The sequence below is a fragment of the Drosophila arizonae genome, chromosome 4 (genome assembly GCF_054131065.1).
Source record: "Drosophila arizonae isolate 15081-1271.41 chromosome 4, UAZ_ARI_1.0, whole genome shotgun sequence".
NCBI lineage: Eukaryota > Metazoa > Arthropoda > Insecta > Diptera > Drosophilidae > Drosophila > Drosophila arizonae.
The window spans coordinates 27,177,499-27,197,095 of NC_142924.1; the positions used below are offsets into that span (position 1 = coordinate 27,177,499).

At 36.6% G+C, this 19,597-nt stretch overlaps 2 long non-coding RNA genes across 2 annotated transcripts in view; one reads left to right on the forward strand and one right to left on the reverse strand.

Moving 5' to 3' along the window:
• LOC149269518 (uncharacterized) overlaps positions 1 to 18,688 on the forward strand; it is a 43,595-nt gene extending 24,907 nt beyond the window's left edge. Inside the window, exon 2 of the long non-coding RNA XR_016269857.1 lies at positions 16,259 to 18,688. This is a non-coding gene — a long non-coding RNA (uncharacterized LOC149269518). The remainder of the gene's footprint in view (positions 1 to 16,258) is intronic.
• Positions 17,399 to 19,265, reverse strand: LOC149269519 (uncharacterized). The gene is made up of 3 exons (XR_016269856.1): positions 18,335 to 19,265; positions 17,719 to 18,248; positions 17,399 to 17,592 (listed from the first exon to the last, which is right to left on the reverse strand). It is a non-coding gene; the product is annotated as an uncharacterized LOC149269519 (long non-coding RNA).
• Positions 19,266 to 19,597: the final 332 nt, after the last annotated feature.

The following is a 19,597-nucleotide window of genomic DNA, read 5'->3' on the forward strand; positions in this document are numbered from 1 at the left end:
GCTAGTGTGATTAAAGCTAAAGATCTTTAGAAAAAATATTACAAATAGTAAATATTTTCAAGAAGTTTAAAACGGGGAAAAGTGGATACATAGCTCTTTTTATGTATCCATCTGAAAAACTTTAATTTAGAATCAAAAAGTAAAACAAATGATTTTACCATTTTAAAATTTAAATATATCAAATGAAAATAATTTAAAAATTTCAGACAGATTCATGAATTTTTTATGTTTTTACAGGCATTTTAAAGTCGACTTGGCCAACATGTATCCATGCGCGTCACTGTATAAGGATATATATATATATATATATATATATATATATATATATATATATATATATATATATAAATATATATATATATATATATATATATATATATATATATATATATATATATATATATATTTATATATATATGTAATCGGTGAATAAGTCGCAAAATTAGTACATACATATATATGTACAGCTGCGAGAAATAAAATAGCACCACTTGGAAATGCAAAGTTTAAGAAGTTCTCCTAGGTACATTTATCAATGTATTGATCTAATTTTTGATTGTAGATAAGCAGAAAACAATTAATAATAGCAACAAATAAGAATTATCACAAAAATATTAATCGTTTTTATATAATTCAAAAAATTCTCAAAAAAGTCGTAAAAATGCCGAAAAAAAAAATAGAACCACTAACCCTTTTCGAGTGAAAATCTGTATTTTTCGCAGATTTGAATATATTAAAAGCACTTATTGATGAAATTGGTTGTTTATATATCTATTTTGATTAAAAAATGTTCAGAATTTGTGAAAATTTGCAACAACAAAAATGGGTTGTAAAAAGTATTACCCCACCGAACAACCCAATCTCATCAAAAAGTTGATTTCAGCTCGAAATTCTCACAGGAAAGTTGATCATTTTATGGGTTATTCAAAAAATCCATAAAAAACAAGTAAGAACGTTGCAGTCGGGCGATACCGATTGCAGAAGACTCATTCACAGCCCAAACGCTGTCAACCAGAGTATATAGTGCAATTTTCAAGTCTAGTGCGCAACAAAAAACAGGGCATGATCCCATTTAAAATGGGAAAATCATCGATAGCTATTGCTATGATCATTGCATAATTGCATTCAAATTACATGCATATGTATATAATTTATACAATTTTGACTTTTAATAATATACATGTATTTATATCCATATATTGGATACCGGCTTCAAGCTAGCAGCAGATCAGCGCGATTTTACTATACATGTGCACACGCTCATCGTCTATTCTATGCGTACAGACAGAAGCGCGCCTTTTCTCACATTCTTAGAATTTCGATTGATTTCTGGACTTTCTAGCCGTTACTGTAGTTTTGTCTGATGACGCTCTCTTATTAAGCTATTCTATTTTAGCAGCTGAGTGCTCGAGCAAAGCAATGGCGCGGGTGCTAAGGGCGACGCAAGTAACGTTAAAGTAGGGAGGTTCGAACCTCTACTATGTTTTTTTTTTTTTTTTTTTCATACATTTTTCGTTTTTTATAAAATAGATATTTTATTGGGAAGGTGCGAGCTTGACTGAATGGCACTTAATACTTTTCATTTTCTTAGTCGAATAATTTTATAAGTTTAAATTTGTTTCTTCTTAAATAGCCCTCAAATACATATATGCAAATACATACATATGTATATATGTAAGTCTGCACGCATAGCATCAAGCATTCCAGCCTTATACACGCGCTCATTTGTATGTGTGTATGTATGCACACATAAATGCGTACTCTAGCATATTCTAAGAATCTCAGTTGCGATTGATTTGTCTTTGCATTGTTTTTGAATTTCCAGCCACCACTCTGGCTTTTCTTTGCTATGTGGCGTCATAACAATAATGTGATTTCGTTTTAACTTCTATTGATCGAAACGACGCGGTGGTGCTGTAGGCTGAAGCGCCGACGACCATTATTTTAGCTATTTTGACAAACATGCTGTTTGGGTTGGGTGCGAGTTCAAATCCCGCGGAAAACACTTTTTTGTAAATTGCAAATTTTTGTTATTTTAGCTTCTTTTAAATTTTTTTAAATTCATAAAAATGTTTCCTTTTGTATTATGAATATCTATTAAGCTTATTCATATGTACAAATGCATAAATAGATGGCTGACGCATATAAATGTCGCGATACGGGCACTGTAAATGCCGATTGCCACGCCCCTAGTGGCCGTCGACTCCTCAATTTTAGCCAGTTCTTAGAACGAGTAACCGGTTACCTAAATGCAAAATTTGAATTCTTACGCTCAAAAAATGTGAAAATTACAGGGTATTTTTCGATATGCCACGCCCCTAAAGAGGCTTAAAAATTATTTTTGGGGCATAGATAGAGGAGGCTACCAGTAACTTAACTATCCAAATTTGAAGCTTCTAGCTCTTAAATTGTAGGAGATATAAACTTTTGCGGTTTGCCACGCCCCCTATGGGCGGACGTATATCTACCATAGCTCGTTGGACTTGGGTGATCAACCCGCGTATATATACCAAATTTCAGATCTCTAGCATCAATAGTGCCTAAAATATAGCAGAATTCGAAAAATCACTATATCTTCAGGTCCGATTTGCCACGCCCCTAAGGGACGTAGATATATAATTTTTTCACCCATCTTCATAGAATTAAAACATTAGCTTACGTGCAAAATTTCAGCATTCTAGGTTTATAACTTTAGGAGATACAGTTTTGTCCGATTTGCCACGCCCCTAATGGGCGGAGATATATCCGCCATAGCTTGTGATCTTGGGTGGTTGGCGCGGACCTACATACCAAATTTCAGCTTTCTAGCTCTTCAACAAACATGATTTCTGGTATATCGGAAAATGCATTTTCCGATTTGCCACGCCCCTAGTAGGCGGATCGGGAAAATTTTAACACTTTATAAATCGGAGATATACACGAGTATGTGTTCCAAATTTCAAGTCTCTAGCTTCAATAGCGCCGAAATAGATTGCGTTCATACGGACAGACGGACAGACGGACAGACGGACGGACAGCAAGACGGACATTGCACAAAACCAATATACTCATTTCACTTTCGTGAATGAGTCTAAAAATTGATGAAAAGCGCGGATTGCGTTGAGCTCTGACCCAAAATCATGTCACTTGACTCATTTACGAGAGTAAAAGGATCCTTTTAAGTCGGCTACTCAACTGAAAAAGAACCTAAACATATCAGCAATGGACCAAACAGTACGGATATATTCAATACATCACGATTTGAAGACTTTCCGTTCAAGAAAAGTACCATATTTGAATATAAAATACATTTCCCAACGGATGGCGTTGTCATTATGCAATAATGCCCTGAAAGCGTTGTGTCGCGCAGGCGCGTGTGCATTCCGCTCCACGGCTTCGGCGACCAAATCCTCCAGTGGCACCATGCCGGTTATGACAAGCGCCGCATCATCGGAGATAGTCATGAAAGCGCAGCTGACTCTGATTGCGCTCAGTCTGTAGATCGCGCAAATGTCCCGGCTGTAGTTCGGCGTTGCCATCGCTCTTGACTATATTGGCGCAGCATAGAGGATGACAGACCTAATGACGCTCATTAGAAGAAGACGTCGTTGCTGTTTAGGTCCCCGCGTGTTAAGCATAATTCTTGAGAGAGCTCTACAAGAATCAGCTGCCGTTTTATGCACATATTCTAAGTGCTCGCGGAAAGTTAATCTTGTGTCTAACATGACGCCAAGATACTTAATCGCCCTCTTTGACGCGATGCTGACGCTGCCTATCCTTTTATTGGAAGTTTCCACTTTTTTGCGACTGCTTACTAGGACGACTTCCGTCTTGTGCGCCGTAAGCTCGAGCCCAGCTGCTGTCAACCAGCTTCGTATGCGATTGATACTTTCGCTCGACATATCCTCTGTATATTTAAGCTCCTTGCCTATGGCGACGACGGCCACATCATCAGCAAAGCCAATGGTGTGCGCACCTGCTGGATTTTCCAAGCGCAATACGCCGTCGTACATAATATTCCATAGGAGAGGCCCCAGGACTGAGCCTTGGGGTACTCCAGCTGACACTGTATGAGTTTGGGGACCCTCACTCGTGTTGTATACCAGTGTTCTTCCTCTGAAGTCGCTCTTTATTACCTCTTTTAGATATTTAGGGATATTATATTGTGATAGTGCATCCAGTATCATATCCCAACCAGCTGTGTTAAAGACATTCTTTACATCCAGGGTCGCGATGATGCAGTATTGCTTCGTCCCGTGCCTCCATCTATAGCCTTGGCCAAGGAGGAGGAGGCGTTTTCAAATGCAAAATTATTTGCTTCTATCTTAGAAATCGACTTAGAAATTATAGAATGCCTTCGTACCATTTTAGTAGTCATTTCAAGTGAATTTTCTATTAATACGGTTCGATTTCAAAAGTTTTGTAATATGGTAATATTCCCGTGGTATCCAATGTCACCCACTTTACACAAAATTTTGGTACATGGATCGAAAATTATAGAAACATCAATACTACCTGTGGGTTGCCTTGGCGAAAATGCTTCTGAAGCGAAAAACTAATTGTACAAACGAGATAGAAAATTACATGCTCGTAAAAACTCTCGCGCTAATAACTTGTTAGATGTATTCTTAAGATCAATGGACTCCTCCGATCCACTTATTTCTAGTATAAATCTCAAAAAAAAGGTCGGCTCAACATAAAAAACATATATTATCTAAGGATGTCGTTGCACTTTTAGATGAACCGCTCCTTGCTGATTACATTCATGTTGATCAGTCGGACAGTGATTCTGATTCCGAAACCGAATCAATAAATCCATATTCGTTTGAATTAGAAATAGAAGAAAACGAATTAAGTATTTTACTCCGTTAATTTATAATTTTGTTTCTGTGTTTATATGATTGAAGCAACTGTCAAAAATATCTTATTTAAAATAAAATCAAAGTCATTTATTTATAGTTTGTATTACTTAATCAAGAAACCTATTTTTTTTTTATTAATAACAGTTCAAAATTAAATATTAAAATTTAAGTTATTGACTTTGAATTGCTATAATTATTTTAATCCCAGCTTAATTTAAAACACCTTACATATACGCTGCGTGTGCTAGTATGGGAGGTCAAGAGGGCGTGGTCAAATCACACAACTTTTTTTTATTTTTTTATTACGCATGCTAACATGGTTATATGTGCAAAGTTTGATCTCTGTAACTGTATTCCTTTTAGTTAATGCCACAAAATCTGGATTTTGGACCATAGTGCTTGGGTGGCGGAAGTTGCCAGGCCAGAAACTTTTTCTAGCGCGTCTGTTGTTGACCGAGCCTTCCGGAATCCAAATTGGTTAGGTGACAGGCCTCCGGCGCTAGAATAGAAGTCTAGAACCTTTCCCATGGTGTCTAAGAAGATGGCTTCTCTGGTGGTTTGCCAGCCTTGGATAGCAATACCAAGTTCTGGGGTTTCCTGGCTGCAGGGAACATTTCATGAATTAAACATTCGTTATATAATTCGGCAAACATACTAGGGTGCAAGGCGAGGGCTACCTTAAGCACGCGATTTGGGATACCGTCCGGCCCTTCAGCTGTGTTAGATCTAAGACCTCTGAGAGCTACTAAGATTTCTTCGTCTGTAACTAAATCAATTTGAGTGCTCGTTGAGCCCTGATTTGCAGACTCGGACTCCGGGGCATGAATGGAGCTTAATCTTTCTGGGAAGAGCGTTTCCACAATCGATTTAAACTCCAAGCGATCCGTAGGCTGCACCTGTTGACCTGCGTATAGTTTTTTAACTACTATCTTGTATGCTCTGCCCCAGAGGTCATATTCGGCTGAGACACATTTATTCTCTTTTGCTTGCCCGAATGGCTTTCTTAAACTATTTGTTTCTCGAAATACGTAGACCTACCGCGAGCCCGTTGATAGCTTCTTCTCGCCTGAATGCATTTGCGTCGAATGTCACATATTTGTGCATTCCACCTATAAGTAGGCTCTTGTTGTCGCGTGAACTGCTTGCGACATAACAGACTCCTATTGCAGGTACTCTTAATTTGGGCAACCATTTGGCATGCTCTGGCGTCAGCATTACAAATTGTGCCCAGAGACTGAATGGCCTCTGAAAAAGTCGCGGGATCAAAAGTATCCAGCCGATACGATTCCCCCCACAAGGTTGACGCCCTGGCAGGTGGCTCACCTATTGTGAACAGAAGTGTCGTATGATCGCTGCCCGTATAGCTATCGCAGTGGCTCCATACTGCTTCCCGAAAGAAGGATGAAGTGACAAAAGTAATGTCAAACAGATGCGTAATGTCAATAACAGATCCGTATCCAGCCCGACTGAAGGTGAACTCGTGACCAGTGTTGAGTAGTGCAACATCCAGTGTCGCGAATGGCTACCCCATTCTAACGCCAATGAGTTAAAATCTCCTGCTATAAGGCTTTCCGACCCCTAGCATCCATCGGCAAGCTCGTCAAGCGCCGTTGTGAAATCAATGAGCTGCATGCTGGGAGCTAGGTAGTAACTATAAGTTACTATATCGGCCATATACATTGACTTAACATTCAAAAGTACATTCGTTGAGTTGCGGCATACTCACACCATAGCTTTGCCACTAGTGTCTGTCGACCAAGTTCTATGGCAGGCGGTCCTACAGTGATGAGACTTACTGAGAAGCAGAGAGACGCGAAAAATTATTGAAATAGCTATTGCTCGAAAGGTTCCGGGAATTTCGTAGTCGGGCAATCTCGACTACAGCTTTCTTACCTGTTTTGGGTTGTCTCATGTGTTTTTGTTCCTCTTTGAGGCCGACAGTATTTCCTACTTAGGAATAATACTCGCAAAGGTATTGACACTTTCGGAAATCGCAAGATTTTTTATACCCTGAACCCATTTTCAATGGGAAATCAGGGTATAATGGTTTTGTTGAAATGTATGTAACAGGCAGAATGAGGCACAAAGTATATATATTCATGATCAGGACGACGAGCTGAGTTGATTTGGCCCTGTCCGTCTGTCTGTCCGTTTGTCCGTCCGTCTATCCGTCTGTCCGTATGTATGAACGCGTCGATTTCAGAAGATATAAGAGCTAGAGACTTAAAATTTTCAAGTTTATCATTAAAAATCGATAACTCATCCCGATCTTTTTTTATCGATAAAAAACCTTATCGAAAACCAGTTATAAAATTATATCTTCTACACCTTTATTGCTAGAGTCTCCAAATTTTTAATGTATGCTTATATGCAATATGCTGCAGTGTGTGCTTGCTATGAAAACTTAATTGTTTAATAATTTTGCTTGTGAACATACGATCTTAATAAAACTTTCAGATTATGATTATAATATGCATGTATTTGCTAAATCACAAGTATCTAGTATTTGAAATACGCCTTTTACAAATGTGATGGTGAGGGGGTGAATATAGGGGTAGGGGGTACATTTAGACGAAAATCGAAATTTTATAAAATACACATGTCTACATTTTAAATATGGAAGCTCTAGTTCTAAAAATATAGGAGATAGAATTAAATAACTAACTTCCGATAAGGTTTTTAATCGATAATAAAATATCGGAACTAGTTATCCATATGTTTGAACACATCATCACCAAAACACAGTGTATGTTCCTCCAATTACGGTTCTTAAATGCACAGCAGAGCAACTTCATCTTATATGCAATAAATAAATAAATAAAGTGCACTCAATACTCTATCGAAAAGATGTTCAACGGAAGAGAGCAAATGACTCCTTATATATTTGTGGTCTATTTACAAAAAAAAAAAAAAACAAAAAACAAGTAAGAACGTTGCAGTCGGACGATACCGATTGCAGAAGACTCATACACAGCCCAAACCTTTTCAACCAGAGTATATAGTGCAATTTTCAAGTCTAGTACGCAACAAAAAACAGCGCATCATCATTAAAATTGGAAAATCATCGATAGCTTTTGCATTCAAATTACATACATATATAATTTATACAATTTTGATATATATTTATATCCATATAATGGATACCTTCAAGCTAACAGCAGATCAGCGCGATTTTCCTATGCATGTGCACACACTCATCGTCTATTCTATGCGTACAGACAGAAGCGTGCCTTTTCTCACATTCTTAGAATTTCGATTGATTTCTGGACTTTCTAGCCGTTACTGTAGTTTTGTCTGATGACGCCAGGGATGCCAAGTCAAAATTTGAAAATTACGTAGCCAGGCTACAAAATCGTAGCACAATGTTGCTGAAATACGTAGATCTATGTACTTTTTTAAGCAATAAAAAAAATGAATAAACTATTAAATTTGTAAATTAACTGTATTGTACTTCGTCGTTATTAACCCTCTAATGCTGTTTTCTTAACTATTGGAGGAAAATAATTGGAACAATTTTTTTTTAAGTAAATTTAGGCTTCTAAACTCAAAAATGAACTCAGAAAAAATATAGAAGTTTTTGTTTAGCCGTCAGGTGCAAAAAAGGTAATAAGTGTCTCAAGACACTCTTGGGCATCTAAGAGTAAAAAAAAAACGTATTTAATAGAAATGTTAATTTTTATTATTCATATGATATGTTTTAAAACAATTTTTTGTTGATGTGCAGCATAGATGTAAATTACATTTTTCACAAATGCATTGCGTTTGTGATGATTTACAGAGCTTGCACCGTCTCTTATTGTCCCGATCCAACCAATTTGGGAAGTGGTTGACTTGGTCAAAACGTAATTCCGCTATTGGGTGTAAAGTTTTTTTTCCAAGTTTAAGCTCAAGCTGTGATGGTCGGGCCCGTGGGGATTGTGAAAAAGGTGACCGATCTGTTCGCAAAGATGGTGACTGCATCTGGTCTTGTAGAGATACGGTACTGACTGGACGACCTGCGTGGGCTTTATTTCTAAAAGCCACCAATCCTTCAGCGATTAACTCGCGAAAATCGGGAAGTTCCATCAATTTGTCACTGATTGCGTTTTGTTTTTGAATTCGCCTATAAAGAATATAAGCATTTGTTGCTGCCATATCAATACAATGATAAAAAATTCGAGTAGCAGCATCTTTGGTTTTAGCTTTGATGTGATAACGGCCCATAAGTCCATCCATAAGATCAACGCCGCCCATATGTGAGTTATATTCCCGAATTATTTGCGGACAGTCAATTTCAATATGTTGCTTTTTCTTCCTGTCATAACGGTCAATCTTAAGTGTTCTTTCACTTAAACTTTCCGTAGCAAACGGTTTAACACCTACGTAAGTTGACAATAAGCGAACGGCCTTGTTATCCTTCCAAAGTACATTACTGACTTCTACCCCGTATGACGTGCCTACGAACTCAGTCGAAAACCCTCTCGGCTTTTTGTTAATGATTGTATCGTCAGGTAGCTTGCAATTGGGGATTCGATTCGCACGTACTGTGCCAAGGCTATAAATACCCTTTGCTCGCAAATATACCATTAGAGGCAAAGAGGTATAAAAATTATCAAAGTAGACGATGTGGTGCTTAAAGCTTTGTACTGCTTTGGTCAAACGTACTACTATGTTGGCCGAAGCACCAAGATCTGGGTGACCAGGTAAGACAATGTTATCGCCTGCTCCACTATAAATTTCGAATCGGTATGCATAGCCATATGAATCACACAAAACGAACAGCTTAATACCCCATTTGTATGGCTTATTGGGCATATATTGTCGTAAGTGATGTTTCATCTTTGTGCTACACATTTGTTCGTCAACACAGAGGCGTGGTTGCTTTGGCACTGAGTCAAATCTTGTATTAAGATAATCGACAAGTCTTCTAGTGCGAAATAATGGATCGTAGCCTGGTTGTCCCTTTTTGATCCGCTGGCTTTCATCACGTAATGACAGGTGCTGTTTAATTGTCTCAAATTTTGTGCGGTTCATACTGGATGCAATGGGTAAAAAGGCATTTCTTCCCCAGTAGCTTCTCATACTCGGGTAGCGATATATTGACATATATATCAAAATTCCTATATAATGATGAACATCTTCAATGTTCATTTGGAATCTTGTTGATATGTTCTCCACTAAAGCTGCGCGCATGGTTTCTTCCACTATCATATCCATGATTTTGGCATCAAAAAAATAGCGAAATATCTCTGAAGGAGTTTTGAGATTCATTATTTCAGCCGGCAATGAAGAGTCGCCTTGAAAAGCAACATTGTTTACATGCAATTGCATAAATTGCTGTCGCCACAAAATTTTGCTCGGCTCCTTTGCTATTGATTCAATACCTAAAAGACATTAATTAACTAATCACATAATATAAAATAATATATCGCAATGTTGTTGTCTTACCAGCACCAGTAAAGCCACCAGAAGATGGCAAAGCCACGCATGTTATACCTTTAATAGTTGGTAGTGGCGATCGTTGTCTTTTCAGGGATTTCCTAATAGGCTCAGACTGACCATTATCAGGCACATTCTCTTCATCATTACAAGCAAATGATATTGTGCTAATATCCTCCACAGCAGCTATTAGAGTTTCTGCCACATTTAAGTCATCTTCCTCGTCGTCACTTGACTCGGATAACTCTGCATCGGAAGGGACATTCTCAAACAATTCCAACAACTGTTCATCAGTTAAATCGGATAATTTGAATCGTACCCGGTTTGCCATCTTTATATGGTTAATATGTCAGTTTCTAGTAAAACAATCCATATAATGAATAAGTGTACACACAAAATTGCAAGCAGTTGTGAAATAGCTGCTGGTAAAAAAAGTTGCTTGCAGCCCCAAAAGTGTCTCAAGACACTTATCACTGTTTTTAAGCTACAACGCACATTTTTTATTTATTTTTATTTTTGTAAACTAGTTTTAATTGTAAATAAACATACCTTCCAATAAAAAATTTTTTTAAATGGATTGCTTTCACAGATTTTGTAAAATAATTGTTGCACAACAGCACATGCAGCAGATCAATTTACACGCGCGAAAAAACATATGTTTTGTGTTTATGAAAATAAAAAGTACCGTTTAAAGCACTGGAGAGCTTTTAAAGCTTTTTTCTCAGTAAATTTGAATGTTTTATTAACGATCAAGCAATATTTGAAAGACAAAAAAGCTCCCTTTTTTTTTTTAAATTTAAAAATAAAATAAGTGTCTCAAGACACTTATGAGCGTTAGAGGGTTAATTTCATTTGTCGTTTTAGAAAGCAAATTACATTTAAAAAAATTATACATATTCATTTATGTATGTACATGTTTTACAAAAATTTATACATGTTTCGATTTAAATATTTTAGGTGTTTGTCAGAAGTCTCTAAGTTTTCTTTTAATCCTTTGTGTCTTTTGGTGTGAAGCAAGCCTTTTAATTTTTTTTCTGTTATTTGTCTTAATTAAATGAATTGCTGAAAATAAACGCTCAGCATTAGCACTTCTATGTGGCAAAATAAGCAAATTTTGCGTTAACTCCGTCAAGATGGGAAACATGTGGGTTGAACTTCCCTTTTTTACGTTTGAAACATAACGCCAAAAGTCGTCTGGCGGTACCGATTTCTCTTGGTTGGAGATACGTTTGCTTCTTCGTCGGTGTCACTTGTTAAAATTTCCATTTTTTGTGAATTCATTCACATGAATTTTTTTCTCTCCAATTTGAAGCCCAAATTCTAAAGTAAGCGATGCCAATCTTGTTATACCCTGAACCCATTGAAAATGGGAAATCAGGGTATAATGGTTTTGTTAAAAGTATGTAACAGGCAGAAGGAGGCGTGGCAGACCCCACAAAGTATATATATTCTTGATCAGGGTGACGAGCTGAGTTGATTTGGCCCTGTCCGTCTGTCTGTCCGTCCGTCCGTCCGTCCGTCCGTCCGTATGTATGAACGCGTCGATTTCAGAAGATATAAGAGCTAGAGACTTCAAATTTTTTTTTTTTAAATGTCCGTAATTACAGCGCGCATATCAAGTTTATCATTAAAAATCGCTAACTCATCCCGATTTTTTTATCGATAAAAAACCTTATCGAGTTATAAAATTATATCTCCTACGTATTTGGAGCTACAGTCTCCAAATTTTTAATGTATGCTTATATGCAATTTATACAATTTCGGTTTTTGTTAAAATTTACCCCCCACCCTTAAATTCACCCCCTCACCCTCACTTTTGTAAAAAGCGTATTTCAAATACTAGAGACTTGGGCTTTGGAATATACACACATATTCACCATATGATTACGCTCTAAAAGTTTCATTAAGATCGTATGTCTACAAAAGAAATTATTTAACAAATAAATTCTCATAATATTGCCCACACTGCAGCGCAGCCCAAGCGCAGTCGCTGCTTACTGCGCAGTTAGCAGAGCGCAGGCTTATGCGTGCGTGTGGATGCATGTGTATGTATGTGTGCATAAAAGAAGTGCAGAATGATTAGAATATCAGCTTGGAGGGTTCAGGGTATCTCGTAGTCGAGCAGTCTCGACTGGAGCTTTCTTACTTGTTCAATTTAGCGCTGCTAACCCATTGAAAACGGCATTCCTAAACATATCGAAAACGAAATTTAGTGCGGCTAACCCAATATAAACCATATTATCCTTTTTATTTAATTCATAATATATTGATATTACCCAAAAAATTTAGTTTTTAGTGTATTTTGCAATATTTTTTAAAAGTAAGCAGTTTTAATCTCATCACACGTAGGCACGTAGATCTCCTTTAAAATACGGAGATCTACGTGAAAAGAATCTCGTTGCGATTGATTTGTCTTTGCATTGTGTTTGAATTTCCAGCCACCACTCTGGTTTTTCTTTGCTATGTGGCGTCATAACAATAATGTGATTTCGTTTTAACTACTGTTGATCGAAACGACGCGGTGGTGCTGTAGGCTGAAGAGCCGGCGATCTTTAGATATTTTGACATGAATATGCTATTCGGCTTGGGTGCGAGTTCAAATCCCGCGGAAAACACTTTTTTGTAAATTGCAAATTTTTGTTATTTTAGCTTCTTTTATATATTTTTTAATTCATAAAAATGTTTCTTTTCGTATTATGAATATCTATTAAGCTTATTTATATGTACAAATGCATAAATAGATGGCTGACGCATATAAATGTCGCAATTCGGGCACTGTAAATGCCGATTGCCACGCCCCTAGTGACCGTAGATTTTAGCCAGTTCATTTTTAGCCAGTTCTTAGAACGAGCAACCGGTTACCTAAATGCAAAATTTGAATTCTTACGCTCAAAAAATTTGAAAATTACAGGGTATTTTTCGATATGCCACGACCCTAAAGAGGCTTAAAAATTATTTTTGGGGCATCGATAGAGGAGGCTACCAGTAACTTAACTATCCAAATTTGAAGCTTCTAGCTCTTAAACTGTAGGACATATATCTACCATAGCTCGTTGGACTTTGGTGATCAACCCGCGTATATAACCAAATTTCAGATCTCTAGCAAAATCACTATATCTGATTTACCACGCCCCTAGTAGGCGTAGATAAATAATTTTTTTACCCATCTTCATAGAATCAAAACATCAGCTTACGTGCAAAATTTCAGCGTTCTAGGTTTATAACTTTAGGAGATACAGTTTTATCCGATTTGCCACGCCCCCAATGGCCGGAGATATATCCGCCATAGCTTGTGATCTTGGGTGGTCGGCGCGGACCTACATACCAAATTTCAGCTTTCTAGCTCTTCAACAAACATGATTTCTGGTATATCGGAAAATGCATTTTCCGATTTGCCACGCCCCTAGTGGGTGGATCCAGACAATTTTAACACTTTATAAATCGGAGATATACACGAGTATGTGCTCCAAATTTCAAGTCTCTAGCTTCAATAGAAGTTATAAGAGCTAGAGACTTCAGATTTTTTTAAATGCCTGAATTTACAGCGCGGATATCGAGTTTATCATTAAAAATCAATAACTCATCCCGATCTTTTTTTATCGATAAAAATCCTTATCGAGTTATAAAATTATATCTCCTACATATTTGGAGCTACAGTCTCCAAATTTTAAATGTATAGTGATATGCATTTTATACAATTCGGTTTTCGTTAAAAATATACCCCCACCCCTATATCTACCCCCTCACCCACATATTTGTAAAAGACGTATTTCAAATACTAGAGAATTGTGCTTTGGCAAGTGTACGCATATTATGGTTATAATTACGATCATAAAGTTTCATAAATTAACTTCTTAAAGTAAGCGCACACTGCAGCCCATGCGTGTTTATGCGTGGGTGCTTGGGTGTGTATGTGTCTGTGTATGTTTGTGTGTGTGTGTGTGTGTGTGTGTGTGTGTGTGTGTGTGTGTGTGTGTGTGTGTGTGTGTGTGTGTGTGTATGCCTATGTGTGTGTGCTTCTTGTGTAAGCAGAAAGACGGGAAAAATTATTGAAACAGCTATTGAATGGCTGGGGGTGAATTATAGATATAGTCGAAGCACTATCAAATTTATATGAATCTATATTAATAATTTGAAAACTATAGCTTTAAAGATGTATGATATACAATTTTTTACGAATTTTCGATAAGATTTTTAATTGATAAAATCATAACGGGGTGAATAATTGATTTTTGGAGATAAATTCGATAACCGCTCTATATATACGGATATTTAACACAAAATGTATGTCTCTAGCTCCAATTTCTTCTGAGATCGACGCGTTCATACGTGCGGACAGACAGACGGATAGGGTTAAATCGACTGCAACGTTTTTATTGACTAACATGCTTTTTAATTGTAAAGTGCAAACTCAGAAAATAAACCAATTTTCAATAATTAACTAGGTTTTTTCTAGTATTACCAGACTAATTATATACTCATTCCCGAAGCGATATAGAGTAGAATCCCGTTATAACGACTCCGCCTATAGCGTGGGTACGGTTAATTTGACGAAAATGCTGGTCCCAAACATATATGAGCAAACTTATACGGTCATAGCGTTCTCCTACTGTGAGTAGATTGGATTTTTGCAAAATCTGTTTTTCTGTCCTGTTTTATTAACGCAATCCATTTTGTAGTAATACAAAATATTGGGTAGTCTAAAAAGTCTTTTCGTATTTGTAGTGAAACTTCAAATCATATTTTTTAATATTTATAATAAACTTTATTAAATCAAATATGCACCATTTTGGTCGGCCACCTTTTGCCATTTTTCCACTAGAGACATAATTCCATTCGTGTAAAACATTCGTGGTTTCTCTTTGAAAAACTGCTCCAAGTAATTTTCACAGGCTTCTCTTGAAGCCAACTTTACTCCATTAAGGGAGTTCTGCATTGACCGAAATAAATGGTAGTCCGAAGGTGCAAGGTCAGGGCTATATGGTGGATACATCAAAACTTCCCAGCCAAGCTCTCTCAGTTTTTGCCAGGTCATCAAAGATGTGTACGGTCAGGCGTTGTCCTGATGGAATACGATGCCCTTTCTTTTGATCAGTTCTGGCCGTTTTTTTTCGATTGCTTGCTTCAATCTCACCAGTTGTTCACAGTAAAGTGTCGAATCAATCGTTTGACCAGGCTGAAGCAGCTCATAGTGGATTATTCCTTTCCAATCCCACCAAACACACAGCATTACCTTTCGAGCCGTCAATCCTGACTTTGCGACCACTTGTTGAGCTTCACCACTCTTGCACCATGATCTTTTTCGCACATTATTGTCGTATTTGATCCATTTTTCGTCCCCTGTTACCATTCTCTTCAGAAATGGTTCGATTTCATTTCGTTTCAGCAAAGAATCGCAAATGTTAATTCTGTCCAATAAATTTTTCACAGACAATTCATGTGGTATCCATACATCGAGCTTCTTTTTGTAGCCAGCTTTTTCTAAATGGTTCAGAACCGTTTGATGACGATTGTTTAGTTCATTTGCGATGTCATGGCTGCTTATGTGACGGTCCTGGTCAATCCTTTCCATAATTTCATCGACTTTTTCAAAGATTGGAGCGAGGTGCATCTTTCACATCGAAATTTTCAGAACGGAAGCGAGCGAACCATTGTTGTGCTACACGAACTGATAGAGCATCGTCACCGTAAACATCATAAATTTCATTAGTGGCTTGCGTGGCATTCTTCCCTTTTTTATACAAAAATTTCAAAATATAGCGAATTTCATCATTATTTTTACTCATTTTTGAACAGCTGTAACTTTTTTCAAATTCTTTGAATTACATTTTTTTTTTTTTGGCAATCGAAGCTTAAAGTGCTACCAATCGAACACCATAATGTGCACATCATGTGATTTGTAGCACTGGAGATATATGACGCCAACGACATCTATTGGCAAAATACGAAAAAACTTTTTAGACTACCCAATATTAATACATTAATACTGATTATTTCAGCCAATAAACTTAAGATTGATGAGCTACTTACGGTTGATCTTCTCAATTGATGTAAATACCAAATAGGAGAGTAGCAAATTGGAAAATCTATATTTGGTAATGGTTTTAACCCAGCAGCATTTGCACCATAAATGAATATTATTAATTATTTTAAAATATAATAAAATGTTAAAAAGAAAAAACATTTCCTTTTTTTTCATATTAGACACATAATGATATCATAATATCATAACATAATGATCTATTTGTAAGCCTATTTTAAGTGTTGTAAGTTAATATTTGCAAACCGCATCAAAATAAAAACCCTAAGCCAGAAGAAACCTTGCATATCGAAACCCGTGAATTAATGGTAATTTAATATTGTTGCATCTTTCGGATTATAAATGTAAATGTAAGCTTGTTAGTCAGGAGTAAAACGCATAAAGTGCACATTATCTTTATAATATACACTCATGATGAAAATAATAAGTACACCAAAATAATTTTGGAGATTCTGTCATAACTAATAAATTTTTTTCTTTAAGAAAACAATCTGGCGTTATGATGCATGCCAAAAAAAATTGTATTTCCCCCTAAACTCATAGTAGTCACAATTAATTGAAAATGGCTTGTTGAAAATAGTAGGTACACTCCATTTCTTCAGCCTGAAAAAAGTTTAGAATATAAAACAACTAGCTGGCCCGGCAAACGTTGCATTGCCCTCTATATTATTTCTAGGTAAAAAATTGTTGAAAGCTATGTTGTTCAGGCTGGGATACACTGATAAATTTATTAATCGGATTTTCATTCAAGCACCTTGTTGTAAATGACATTCTTCGTTTTTTGGTCGGGTGCAAGAACAAATAATGCGGATCGTTTGCCAACACGTGAGCATGCCACGTACAATTGACCATGAGAAAAACACGCATTTTCTAGATTGAGGCCACAAATAGTCAAAGATTGGCCCTGTGACTTGTTGATCGTCATGGCGAAGGCAAGACGAAGCGGGAATTGAATTCATTTAAATTCAAAGGGCATATCTGTTGAGCTCATCGGAATCCTAGGAATAAGAACTTCCTCATCTTTAAATTTTCCTTTGAGTATCAACGCGTGAATCACATTGCTCATCAGTTTTCTTATCACCAAACGCGTTCCATTGCACAGTTTTGGTTGGTTGGTTTAAATTTCTAAGCATGCAAATCATGGAGAATTGCTCTTTTCATAGCTGTGTTCATTTCTTGACGCCGGTCAAGTTGTTCTTCCATATTGCCCATGAAGTATATTTGCAAGAATTTTTGCTGTGCATCTTCAATAGGTTGCAATGATCCAATGCGATGGCAAATCTGGCCTTGAATCTTTAAATTCAAAGCCATAGTTATTATAGTTATATTTACAAACACTATTTACAGAAATCTAACAAACTACATTATTCAAAATTTTTTTTTGGCAGTCATAGAAAATAAAATTTTTAACGTAATTACCTTAAATATCCGTCTCCAATATTTTCCGCCCCAAATTATGTCATTTGGAAACAGGCATTGTATTTTTGAGTGTTCGCTAGAAAATGTCGTGATTCTAGTGTTTCGCCATAAAGCAGGGAACGCAATGGCTATGGTGACCGCTAATGGCAATGTCACTTTACCACTAAGGCAGCACAAACCGGGCGTTTCACCAGCAAACTTCAATGCGCCACAATGCTAGCAAACAACGTCCATTGGACCAATGCAAACTAAACGATTCAAGCTGTAATCAATGGTGCAATCATATCGAAACGCTGCTCGATTCAAATCAATCCTTGAACCATTTCTTATTGCCATTTCACGGGCTGCCTCTCTTTGAGAAGCACGAATTAAGGCCCTTCTTCCCTGGGTACTAACGCGGAGCCTTTCTCGGGCGATTTCTCGCTCTTCGTCAGATAATTGACTCGCGCTATTCCGTTGCCTAATTGCATTATGGGTCCGCCGGGAAAGATTAGATCTTCTAGGACGCGGCATTTTTATTAATAGTAATACTGCCCTCGCACAAAACCATATAAAACAATCGAGAAATATAAATATAAATAATTTACACAAATTTATGTTTGAGACAAACAAATACCTGAACTTTCGAGATATTTAGCTTTTGTAAAAGTCCAAAAATACAATTTTTAATAATTAACTTTTTTTTTTTAATTTCGAATTTTGAATTTTGAATTTTTTATTTATTTTTGATTGTTAGGTTTTAATCTTTTGATTTTTTTTTTTTAATTTTTGCAGATTTTTGATTTGAAATATTTATAAAGTTTAAAAGTCCGAAAATATAAAAAGCCAAAAATACACTTTTTAATAATTACCTTTTTTTTTTTAATTTCGAATTTTTAATTTTTTATTTATTTTTTGAACAGTCAGGTTTTAATCTTTTGATTTTTTGCAGATTTTTGATTTGAAATATTTTTCCTTTTGATTTGAAATTTTTTTTTTTTTTTTTTTTTTTTTTTTTTTTTTTTTGAATAGTCAGGTCTGCTCGAGGTCAGGAGACCGTAGACTGACTGACTACATTTGTTTATTTACTTCTACACTATTGTCAAAACTGTCACTGTTACCAAGCCTACTGGGTATAAAAAAAATTTGAACATTTGGGGAAAAAACCGCGTTTTTCAAGTATTCGGCAAATTTTTTCAGTATTTTTAAGACCCTATACTAAACTCGTTGCGGAGACAAATCCAACAAATCAAAAACCATGAAAATTGGTTCAGCCCAAATCAAGTTATAAGCGGTCATCACTTTTACACAACTTTCTTTTATATATATAGATGTAATTTTTTTTTTTTTTTTTTTTTTTTTTGTTGGGCTGAGGTAGGAAAAAATGCTTTATGCACCGTCAGTCATGTCGTCACTTTGACCGGTGTGTCGGACTGCATAACTGCTTACCGACTAAAAACCCTCCTCTTCTGGGGCTCAAATCCACCTTGGAACTAGGAGATATCCCGCATTAACCTTCAAGGTGGAACCCCATTGTGTGCTCTAAATGAGCGTTGCCCTCTGTGTGCCTGCGTCCAGGTCATACTTCTTCTTCTTCCGCCGCAGAACCTTTTCGGCGAAGTCATAGACTTTTTTCCAAGCGTCTATGCTGCTGCACATTTGCTGTACTAACGTCTCTACTTTGACTTCACCTACTGTTTCTGCCAGGTCGATTCTTTCTTCCGACCATCTTTTGCAATTGAAGAAGGTGTGTTTTGCATCGTCCATTGCATTTTCGCAGTAAATGCAGCTGGATTCGGCAGTTTTCCCCATTTTATTTAGGTACTTTCGAAAGTATCCATGTCCGGAGAGTAGTTGTGTCAAATAGAAAGACGTTTCACCGTGCTTTCTATTTATCCAC